Here is a 12,129-nt window from a genome sequence, read left to right as displayed (position 1 = left end):
TCTTCCTTGTCTGTGCCTCATCAGACCCTTCTGCTCTGCTCCTTTTACCATTCTGTTTTGTCTCTTTCCTCCTTCAGAGTTCCTCTGGTTTTACTCTTTCCCTTGCTGTCAGTCTGGCAAACATTTTTGCCCTGACACACAATCACACCATTCTGGAGGCCTGAGAAGCCTGCCTTGCAATTCAGGAGAAGAGCAAAACATTTGAGGTGATCGTTATACTCACACGCCACTCTCACCTGCCCAGGCACACATGCATGTACCGACCCCGCGGGCACATTCAAACCACTTCTGCATGACACACACATATATACAAGATGATGAGAAGATGAGATTTTTCCTGTAAGAAATTTGCCACACTGCTCTACATTTTCTCCTGTTTTTAAAAGTGAGGCTATAAGGGAGATCCACACACTGTATCCAATGCACCACTCTTCTCCTCCTCACACTCCTAATCCCTGGCTTTTTGCCCTTCCTCTAGTTTGAAGTAAGGGGCTGAGAGAACCCTGGAATCTTCTGAAGCTAGGAGAGGGAAGGAAGGAACCAGTTACCTCTGCCATAGGCCAGCTGTATTAGGAATAACAATATTCCTTCAGGACTATTCAGTGGGTGACACTCAGAGTGTAGGAGACACTTGTTAGAGCCTCAGAGTAGCAGCCATGTTAGTCTGTATTCGCAAAAAGAAAAGGAGGACTTGTGGCTCCTTAGAGACTAACCAATTTATTTGAGCATAAGCTTTCATGAGCTACAGCTCACTTCATCGGATGCATTTGTGTGTTATGCTGGTGTAACCCACACACCTCCTGGGTATGATGTTCTGTCCCATGTAGTGGCACCAAGACCACTGAGAGAGAGAGAGAGATTAATGAGTCTGCTTTACAGCTATGTGGCTTTTAACTCATGCGTAGAGGCTCATGCATCTAGCTCCAGAGGTCCAGATTCGATCCCGCCCGCCGACGACTGGGGTCTGTTGGCGTTACACTGGGAACCCTCCCACAGGAGAGTGATTGTAGCTATGGAGAGGAAAGCAGCAAAGGGAATAAGGTAGCTCCTGGAGATACATTTTTTCACCAGCTGGGGTCACGCAGTAGGGCCCATCATCTGCAAATAAGGCAAACCATCATAAAGGAGATAATGCAGGGAATGAGTCACTGGAGAAGGTGAATGAAACAAAGGCTTTGCTCCTGGGGGAGGAGGGTATAAAATACTATCAGTCATTTCTGTGGTGCTGGATTGATGAGACAGGTGGCAACCCAGGAAAGTGGGGGAAAACAAAGCCAATTTTCATTGCAATGGCAAAATTATGCAGTGAAAATGGCATCTGACGATAGCAAATAGGGGATGAGGCTTTGCAGCGTTTCCCAGGGTGAGAATCTGAGTGCAGGAGGGGAAATTGCCCCCAGCGTCTGAGGGCAGAACTGGGCTCTTTGCGTATGGATTAGAACGGGGCTGCCAAATATGTGAGGCACTTCACTGCTCCTGCTGCCCTGGATCTGCCAGAACCCATCTACTCCACAGGGCCCTGAAGGGACCGTCTACACAGTGAGTGGCGGCCGGCACCACTGAGTCTCACAGCCAAATCAACAGACTTGGGTTTGTGCCATGGTGTTAAAAACAGCTGTGGAGATGTTGTGGCTTGAGCTGGAGCTCGGGCTGGGAAGCCCAGCCTGCTCCTTAGTTTTCAGGGCCCGAGCCTGAATGTCTACACAACAACTGTTAACACAGCAGCGCGAGCCCAAGTGTGCTGACTGAGGCTCTGACACTCGCTGCCACAGGCTGTCACACCCTGTGCAGATGCACCCGAAGAGCCGGTGGACTGAGGTTTCCACAAAGTCCCGAGTCTTCAGTTACAAGGAAGAGACAGAAAATAAAATGATGGTGGATCTGGAATAGCAGTGTACTCTGTAACGTTCATCTACAGTTGTGATCCCAGGCAAATGGGAGGTGATCAAAGGAGCTTATGAAAGGCTGGACAATTGTCAGACTCATGTAGATGGGTGCTCTTCCTAGGACAGTGTTTTTCTTTGAACCTTACTGTTTTGCAGCCCTCTCCTTAGGCCAGATTCTGATACCTTTGCCTGAGGAGGATCTTACTACCCTAGTAGTCTCAGTGGAGATACTCACAGAGCAATGCACTAGAGTATGAGCAAGGGTGTCAGACTCTGGCCCCTTGTTTGCTACTGCATCTGTGTTTTGCTTACGTGCCTAATCAAGTGAGATGGGGCCTTCTTGCATTCTACTCAGGTTAAAGAGGGAGGATCTCAATATTTGCAGTCTGGCTTTCTCCTTATCCCCAGAGCACTTTAAAACTGAAGTCTGTTTCCTTACATTTTCCCCTCTGTCACACTAGTTTCACACAAGTTTCTTTTTATGGGACTGCTCATGAACACTGGGGCTCTTCATGTCAGATGGTTATTGCAAGGTTGCTCATGAGTGTGGGACTATGTCGTTGTTTTATTATAGTAGGTTGGCTGAAAGTGCTGGAGCTCGCCCACTCATTATTGTTCGGTTGTTTAGGGATGTTGGTCCATGCATACTGGCTTATTGTTATGCCACATGTTTTGGGCCGTGCACATTGGTTTGTTGTTGTAGGGTTGCTCATTGGAGTGGCCCACACAAACATTTTGGTTTATGTAAGGCTGCTCGTGAATGCTGAGCTGTCCATGCTGGTTTGTTACTGTAGGCTTGCTTGCATACATGCTGGTTTATTATTGTAGGGTTACTTGCGTATGCTGGGCTGAACACACTGATTGGTTTTTGTTGGGTTGTCTGTGTCTGCTGGGCTGCAAGCCCTGGTTTGCTATAGTCAAATTAGTGCTAAGTACTAGGACTGCTGTCATTTTTATCATTTAGTTATTTTGTTATCAACTTAAATGGTACAAATGCCAAGTGCTGTGGGGTTGTTTTTTTGTTTGGCTCATTGGTTGGGCCTTTTGGTGTTGTTGTTTTTGATTTCATCCTAATGAAAACACTGAAGCATTTGTGAGGGGAAAGCTCTACAAAGAATTGCAGGGCCCATGCAGATATTTAAAAAAACCCGTAGATTATTTTTCATGAACGAGCAAACAGGATCCTTTCTCTTTAGAAACCAGCCCTCTGTCACTCAGGCCCAGTGTGCTGAGAAGACAAAAGGCCGACTCAATGGGGCATCGAGGCAGAAGGCAGCAGCAGCGGCTGTTGAGCCGCCGTGGAGACGTATGAAGTGTGGGAATGCCGCAAACCCGCTCAGCAGCAGCCTGCGGTGGAATGCCCGGGCCCGGCTCACGTTTCAAAGTGGTTGTTTTTAAACTGTATGTTCTCTTTTTTAACATATTCAAGGCCAAGTTATGATAAAAATCTGACACAGAGCTGAGAGCAAGGGCTTGAGTTGCATTTTGGCACAGACAAGTCTCATCCCTTCTGCAGAAGGTGCCTGGCCAGTGCAAGGCTTGTTTCTTTGTTTCATTTTGTTTGCGTAAATGATAGGAGGCTGGGGAGGGTTTGGGTGAAACAAGCCACCGGGCACTTACCTGTGACCAGCACAGGTGGAACCTTCCCACTGAATGGAGAGACAAAGGGAGAGTCCTTTCCCTGTGGGACACTGTGTTAGCTAACATATTTCTCAGGCATGGTAGGGAAAGTGAAAACCCGGTCTGGATTACTGTGCTTGCCTCTCTCCGGATGGACTCTGGTTGTGCTACTTTTGGCAAGTGTCAAAAATAAGCCCAGCAACCACCCAGTGCAGGCTGATCCTTGGCCTTTTCCCATTGCTGACACTCCTTATATTGGCCTACCAGCTCTCATAAGATCACTTGAAACAAATGACAGGGTGTAGAGATGCGATGACTACCTGGCACGGCGCCTCCTGTCGGTCATCCTGGGAATTAGCTCTGCCACCCCAGAGCTCCCTCTGCATGCTGGTGTCTCACCTACCACTAGCCCCCCCATGTCCCTCGTGGACCCCAGTGCCCCTATACAGCAGGGTTCTGCCCCCTGCAGTAACCCCACAGCTCTCCCCTCCCCAGGAAATCCCCAACCCTCTATCCCCACCTCAGTCTATGGCTACTGCCAGTCACCATCTAGCCCCCACTCCCTGGGGCAGACTGTAGTGTACAAGCCATTCATCATTGACAAAGGGGGGTTTGGACCTGCTGCCTTTGCCTACCCTCTGGGCTGCAGCCTCTGCAAGCCCAGTACCTGGTTTGGCCTTTAACAAGGCCTGCAGCCCAGGGAGTTGCCAGGCAGGAGTTCCCCTGCTCCTCTCACCTTTCCTCAGCCCTGCTTGGTTGCCTGCACCCTCAGCTCCCAGGCAGCTAGGTCCTTCTCCCTCTGAAGCTGGAGGGAGAATCTACCTGAGCTCTGAGCTAGCAGCCCTTTTATAGGGCCTGCTGTGACCTGATTGGGGCGTGGCCCCAGTTGTGGCTGCCTCCCCAGTCAGCCTAGCTTATTGGCTCCCTGGGGCAGCCCTTTCCCAGGGCTGTTTTAGCCCCTTCAGGGCCGGAGCAGGTGACCACCCCGCTACACAGGGCTATCTGGGATGGTACTTTGTCCTCATGTTTGTTTCCTTTCTCCCCTGTTGCACAGTGGCATGCCACTCATGATCAGAGGGAAGTGATCATCTCCAAAATTTCTTGCCAAGATTTGCTGTCATCTCCTCTCAAGTTCATATGTGCCGCCATCATGTTCCTTTCCCCCCGTGAATATTCTAGTGAACATGTTCACAAGCAGAAATGTTCACAGACACTGTGAATTCAAGCAAATTCTGAATCTGAGTATTTGCGTCAGCGCCACTCGCGGAGAAGAGATACACACTGTGACCGAAGTATACAATCAAAACTAACCTACCCTGCTAAAATTTCAAATATGGACTATTCACACAAAGCACTGGTAAATGCATCAGAATTATTCACCAACATTATTACATGAATAGCTTCAAATAATAAATAAATCCAGGAAAATCACAAGTCCTTCTAGCGACAAACAAAAAAAGAGATGAATTTCAGTAACAACTATTTACTCAGTTCTGCTCACAACATCAGTGCTACTTTCAGTGCCTTAGCAGATCAGTCCAAGGCTGTCCAGAGTTGACTTGACTCCATTAGTCTCTAAGTGACATGGGTTAAAGTGTTATTAGGATCTGCTGATGCTCCTCAGCTTGTCTTTCCCTATACTGCCTGACCTTACTTGACTTGTTCCACAGGGGGTTTAGAACTAGCTATCCTGAAATCTCTTGAAATTCTTTATCTCAGAGAATGGATTCTTACTTATCAGGCTCCAGATTCTCCATGTGCTGGTGAAATCCAAAAGCAGAAGTCCCTACCCTTTGAGCTAAAGGAGAATCTCTATTGTCAGGTAGCAGTGTGAGCCTAATGACACACTAATGAGCAGTTCTAATTCTGTCCAATAGAGGGCAGTAGTACCCTAACACACATGCCAGTCCATGTAAAATATAATTAGAAGTAGTCAATCTGTTAGGAACTTTGGGCTTGTTATCTGTTACTCTTGTGGAGGGTAGGAAAGGGCTGAAAGGACAGTTATTACAAGTATAATTTATGCAGGTGCTTCCAAGGCTGAATGAGGGGGAGAAATTAGCTAGTCTGTTGAGATGAGAGTGGAGTGAAAGTGGCTTCCGCAAAAAATTCCGTGAAGATTCTGCAGCAATTTAGTGCTGTCCTCCTGAGATACAGGAGTTATCAGATGGGTCTATGACACAACAGTGCTCGGCCCATTAGCAGGTGAAAATTCCCCCCATTTACCTGGACCCTTGTGAATATTGTGGGGGGAAATTCTTGCTGAGTCCAGGAGGCTATCAGTGTATACCCCCCAGCATGAGATCTGAGCACGCTGACAGTTTGTTGGTGGGATTTGCCTCACTGTTCTTCAGTCATGAGGACAACTGAGGTCCCGGGGAAAGGTCATTTCCCTTAGGAAAGCGCAGCACAGGGAAAGCAGTTACTTGGCAGTTCTACTTGATGTTCTGCTATGTTTTTACCCGAATATCACAGCTAAGCTACCTCTAACATGAGGACTTGCTCCAGTACCATGCAGCAACAGCAGATCTGAACCAAGGGTCTAATACTGAACTGTATACCAGAAGGACTAAGAGTTGTGACTCCTTTGATGCAGTCCGTCTTCAGCACTAGTTACTCAATAGGAAAATAACTCCCAGCTGGCAGTGATACTCCCAGATCACAGCAAAATACCAGTTGGTAAAATCCATCCCGGATGTAATTCCATTTACTTTAGTGGAGTTGCAGCAGGTATGAATTTGGCTCATCACTATCTGGACTGATACATACAGGATTTGATTGGAGAGGTCAGGAATAAATGAAGTCTAAATGAAGTCTAAAGAAAAAGGGTCAGCCTCTACTACAGAGACCCTAAAGTGTTTGCCCCAGTGGGCTGGACATATAAATTGCCCTTTGCTATGTGAATTCCTTCCTCTTTATATGGAGCACAAACCAAAAATCTTCAGGTGGAAATGGCCAGAAGAAACTCTGAGGTTACAGGTGCCCTAACTAGCCGTGCTGAATTGGGGAGGCAGGGCAGGGTGATGGAGAGACACAGAAAGACCAGAGTTTCTGAAATCAGCAAGAGCCTTTGGCAGTATTTACCTTTGTAGAATTACCACCTCTGTGAAGGGCCTGGGAAGGAGGGAGGAGGTAGCACAGGAATGGGCATCTCCCACCATTGTCCTCAGAGAAACAATTATCTACCCTGGCCCTGTGCACTCAATCCTAGCTGTGCAGCTATGACAGGGCAACAAACACACCAGAAGGAGCTGATCTGGCTCGCAAACTATCACTGCTTGGGGAAATCCATTTCTATTAAACTGTCAAAGTGTTTGGGCAGGAGAGGGAGAGCAGGGAACGGGAACAGAGATTTAAGTGACACTGCCGTGTGAGTATATACTGCATGGTTGAGTTACCAGCTGTGATTAAAGTTCCAAGTCCTCTCTTGGAGGCTTAATTTGGGTTCAGACAACAAACTTTGCCCTCAATTTCCTTTGCAGTGGGACAGGCAAGTGTCTGTGTCAGAGAGGAATCCCAAAGCATACAAAATAAAAAGCCAGGGGTTTGAAAGAGGAAACTAAGAAAAGCTGAGGTAAAACCAATCTCACAAGCAAAGATGCTCTTCATTTTCTCCCTGTGGAGAGAGAAATGGAAGAGAAGGAAGGTAACAGTTCTATGAGCAAATGGCAGACAAGGCCACTAATATGCTATCTCCTCCTTGGAATAATGCTGACAGAGGGGGACATAAGATTTCTTAGGGCCTCTGTGGCACAAAGGTGTTTCTGCACTGAAACACACTGCTAAGGCCTTGCATAAGGGAATCCAAGCATCTTCCTGGCTACCAGCACTCCTAGCTATCTTCGAGACACCACTGACTTCCTGAGGAAACTACAATCCATTGGTGATCTTCCAGAAAACACCATCCTAGCCACTATGGATGTAGAAGCCCTCTGCACCAACATTCCACACAAAGATGGACTACAAGCCATCAGGAACAGTATCCCCGATAATGTCATGGCAAACCCGGTGGCTGACCTTTGTGACTTTGTCCTCATCCATAACTATTTCACATTTGGGGACAATGTATACCTTCAAGTCAGCGGCACTGCTATGGGTACCCGCATGGCCCCACAGTATGCCAACATTTTTATGGCTGACTTAGAACAACGCTTCCTCAGCTCTCGTCCCCTAATGCCCCTACTCTACTTGTGCTACATTGATGACATCTTCATCATCTGGACCCATGGAAAAGAAGCCCTTGAGGAATTCCACCATGATTTCAACAATTTCCATCCCACCATCAACCTCAGCCTGGTCCAGTCCACACAAGAGATCCACTTCCTGGACACTACAGTGCTAATAAGCGATGGTCACATAAACACCACCCTATACCGGAAACCTACTGACCGCTATACTTACCTACATGCCAGCTTTCATCCAGACCACACCACATGATCCATTGTCTACAGCCAAGTTCTAAGATACAACCACATTTGCTCCAACCCCTCAGACAGAGACAAACACCTACAAGATCTCTATCAAGCTTTCTTACAACTACAATACCCACCTGCTGAAGTGAAGAAATAGATTGACAGAGCCAGAAGAGTACCCAGAAGTCACCTACTACAGGACAGGCCCAACAAAGAAAATAACAGAACGCCACTAGCCATCACCTTCAGCCCCCAACTAAAACCTCTCCAGCGCATCACCAAGGATCTACAACCTATCCTGAAGGACGATCCCTTACTCTCACAGATCTTGGGAGACAGGCCAGTCCTTGTTTACAGACAGCCCCCCAACCTGAAGCAAATACTCACCAGCAACCACACACCACACAACAAAAACACTAACCCAAGAACCTATCCTTGCAACAAAGCCCGTTGCCAACTCTGTCCACATATCTATTGGGGGACACCATCATAAGATCTAATCACATCAGCCACACTATCAGAGGCTCGTTCACCTGCACATCTACCAATGTGATATATGCCATCATGTGCCAGCAATGCCCCTCTGCCATGTACATTGGCCAAACTGGACAGTTTCTATGTAAAAGATAAGTGGACACAAATCAGACGTCAAGAATTATAACATTCAAAAACCAGTTGGAAAACTGTTCAATCTCCCTGGTCACTCGATTACAGACCTACAAGTTGCAATATTACAACAAAAAAACTTCAAGAACACTCCAGTGAGAGACTGCTGAACTGGAATTAATTTGCAAACTGGACACCATTAAATTAAGCTTGAATAAACACTGGGAGTGGATGGGTCATTAGACAAAGTAAAACTATTTCCCCATGCTTATTCCCCCCCTACCCCCCACCGTTACTCTCACCTTCTTATCAACTGTTGGAAATGGGGCATCCTGATTATCACTGCAAAAGGGTTTTTTTTCCTGCTGGTAATAACTCACCTTAATTGATCACCCTCGTTATAGTGTGTATGGCAACACCCATTGTTTCATGTTCTCTGTGTATGTATGTATTTCTTCCTACTGTATTTTCCACTGCATGCATCCGATGAAGTGAGCTGTAGCTCATGAAAGTTTGTGCTCAAATAAATTTGCTAGTCTCTCAGGTGCCACAAGTCCTCCTCGTTGCTGATACAGACTAACAGGGCTACCACTCTGAAACCTCTTACCAAGCAGTCTCCCATTTTACTTCAGGAGTAGAGTACTCTGCATTCTGTCAGTGCCTTCTACTGCCACCTACATGGTCACACAAGCATTTTAACCCAAGAAGTGTCTGAATCCAGCACTTGTGAAAGGTGCTGGCTGGTCAGCCCTGGAGTCTGACTCTCCGGTTTAGTCACACTTTGGCTACCGCGCAGGCAGTAGCAGGGCGAGCTTCCTCCATGCTACCCTGCCAATATGCCAGAAAGGACCTCATCTGAGGGTAAAAGGGGAGATCGGTCTCCATGGCTCATTCAGCCCTTAGCCTCTGTGTTGATGGGGTCAGTTACCATATTGTGGTGTCAATTGTTATTGTATGTTTTTTCTAACATGAACACCTGTCTGATGGGGTTCAGGCAGAGCCATCCAATACATTTCGCAAAGCCACTGAACAGCCAACAGATGGTAACAACTTTAGCAGCTACTGACACAGGTTGGATTTGAAATGAGAAGCAAGCAGTGAAAGGCTCCATAACACAAGAGTGGGTTTTTTAATTCACTGTTTCTGAGCCCATTATACAAGAGGCAATTTAATTACGATTATAAATAGGACCACAGCAGCATGTTGTGGCCCTTTATTTCACCCAGTGACATAGCTACTAAACTTGCTTTGTTCAACACCCTTCTCAGTTATACTCATTAGCAGAATAAATTAACAGCTACCACAGGCACGGGGCGCCACATGTCCAATCCCCAGAGCTGTGTTACAGGGCATCGTCCTCACGCATTCCCATTCAGCTCACCACCAGACGAGATCATTTCTGTAAAACATTCATGAGCAAGTTTAAAATAATAAAAAATTAAACAAGCTTTGCTATAACGTATGAAATATTTACCATGCTGCTGTAAGCTAATTGCATACAGAAACTACAAAGTGCCTGTGTTATAGGCTAAGTGGCATCACCAGCACCTGGTGGCTGAAGGCCAAGGTCGCTGCACCAGTTCCTTTACTGGCAGGACAGAGAGCAGGAGCAGTGGTAGGGAAGAGAGGCAGAGGTTCTGCTCCAGATTCCCTTGAGCTCTGTTGCCAGGGACTGCAGAAAGTACATTGGTGACATTTATCCGGAGATAATGGTGTTCACTGAGAATTCTCGAGGCCCATGTGGCAAACCTCAAAAAGTGCTAGCTCTGGAACCTGCAGTCTGATTGGCCTCCACCAGTTTGGATGTTCATCCAAACTCCCCAGTGCTTGTCAGACTGAAATCTCATGGGAGGTTCTCTCATGATATTTGTCACTTTTGCTTCTAGCCCCCATTGAAACCAGGAAGTGCAATAATGGAAAATAGAGCTGGGTGAATAATTCAAAGCAAATTATATAGCTGACAAATTTAGCCTCTCTTTATGCTCATAGAATATCTTAAATCATTGGAGTTTTCTCCAGTTTGCTTGTTATGTAGACGTATTTAACACATTATTTGTGTTTTGTTTTTGCTTGGTTGCAAACAGCTCACTTTGGATGTTCAGCAATTGCTCAGATAAGTCACGTGGCACTGTTTCTGGTCCCCAATTGGATATGCGAACAAACACTTCCTGCATGAATACTCATGCAGGGAAATCTAAACTTCAGTTTCCATGACCACTTACAAGTGGAGACTTTGAAATTCACTTTCCTGTAAACATTTATTCCACTAAAACTCATTTGTGTAAATCTTTGCAGAAGTCAAATACTACATGGGTGGGATGTGCCCAAAGAGAATTACCCTTTCCCACCCTGTCTCTCCCCACTAGATCCCCACCTCACCTCCACGGTCTTGTCCTGTCTCTACCGGACCTCCCACCCTCAACCCCAGTGCACCTCCTGCCCATTACTGTACCACCAGCAATAAAGCCCCAGTTCCAAGAGATCAGAAAAGCACCAGATCATGCTGTTTTCATCATTGAGGTAAAGCCCCTTAGTCCCTCAGGGCATTAAAAGGTCATTTTGCTCCCTGCTGCAGCAGCTGGGATCCAAGAGAGCAGAACCGGTGAGAAAAAAAGAAAGAAACAAGGAAACAGAAAGTATCAGTTCATGCCATTATTATGGGATTTATCTTCTTAATATACAGGGAATATTGCTTAGCAACACACACGCTCCTCCACCCCCACCATCTCCCCCCAGCATAGCCCAAATGAGCCTTGAACTGCATGGAGCCTTCTCAGGCACAATCATGAACTGAATCATGTGGACTTGGTTAGTGTCCAAAACATGCATTTCTCCTCTTTCTTCTTCCCAGTGGGAGGTGCCCCTCATCCCAGGCTGAGTTGGCTGAGCCCTCTTCCCCCTGTTCACAGGAGAGACCAGAAGATAGAGGGTGAGAAGCATAAAATCACAGGCTGGTTGCTGAAAGAACACAAGGTTATGCTTCCCTTTGGTGCATCTCAGGGTGATGCTAAGCCATGTGCCAACAATTGGAGGCAAGGCCCCGAGGCACAATCCCTGGGGTTGTATAGCAATGATGGACAAATCACGGGTTCAGAAATTCCACTGGAATAAACATCAAAATGCACAGATGATTTCCTGAAATGTGACAGAGCCTCCAAAGGCATCACTCTCCCCTCATGGAAAAGTCCTATTGGATGTCAATAGGGTCTTACAGACTTTTAATAAGGTCCTATATGTATTACTCCAGTGGTTCTCAACCTGCAGCCCGCAGGCCACTTGCGACCCAATCAGCACACAGCTGCAGCCCTCAGGATCACACAGGTGGTGTATCTATTGTGTGACTGCGGCCCCCATAACACAGAGCGCCGTATATGTGGCCCACAGTGGTAAATAGGTTGAGAACCATTGCATTACTCTAACCCCTCAGAGAGTATACAGAGGATGGGGAGATCCTTTCTGTAGGCTTTTGGGGCCATCCTACGGAAATCTATAGTAGGGACGGAATTGACTATTGCATTCTACAGGATGATCTAAAAAACCCCTTCCATACAAGTTTATTATTTTCTGTTAAATAGTTTAGGACTTTTCCATAATAGCCCCAACAC

The sequence above is a fragment of the Lepidochelys olivacea genome, assembly GCF_965140295.1.
Source record: "Lepidochelys olivacea isolate rLepOli2 genome assembly, chromosome: 9".
Taxonomy (NCBI): domain Eukaryota; kingdom Metazoa; phylum Chordata; order Testudines; family Cheloniidae; genus Lepidochelys; species Lepidochelys olivacea.
This window is presented reverse-complemented; position numbering follows the sequence as displayed.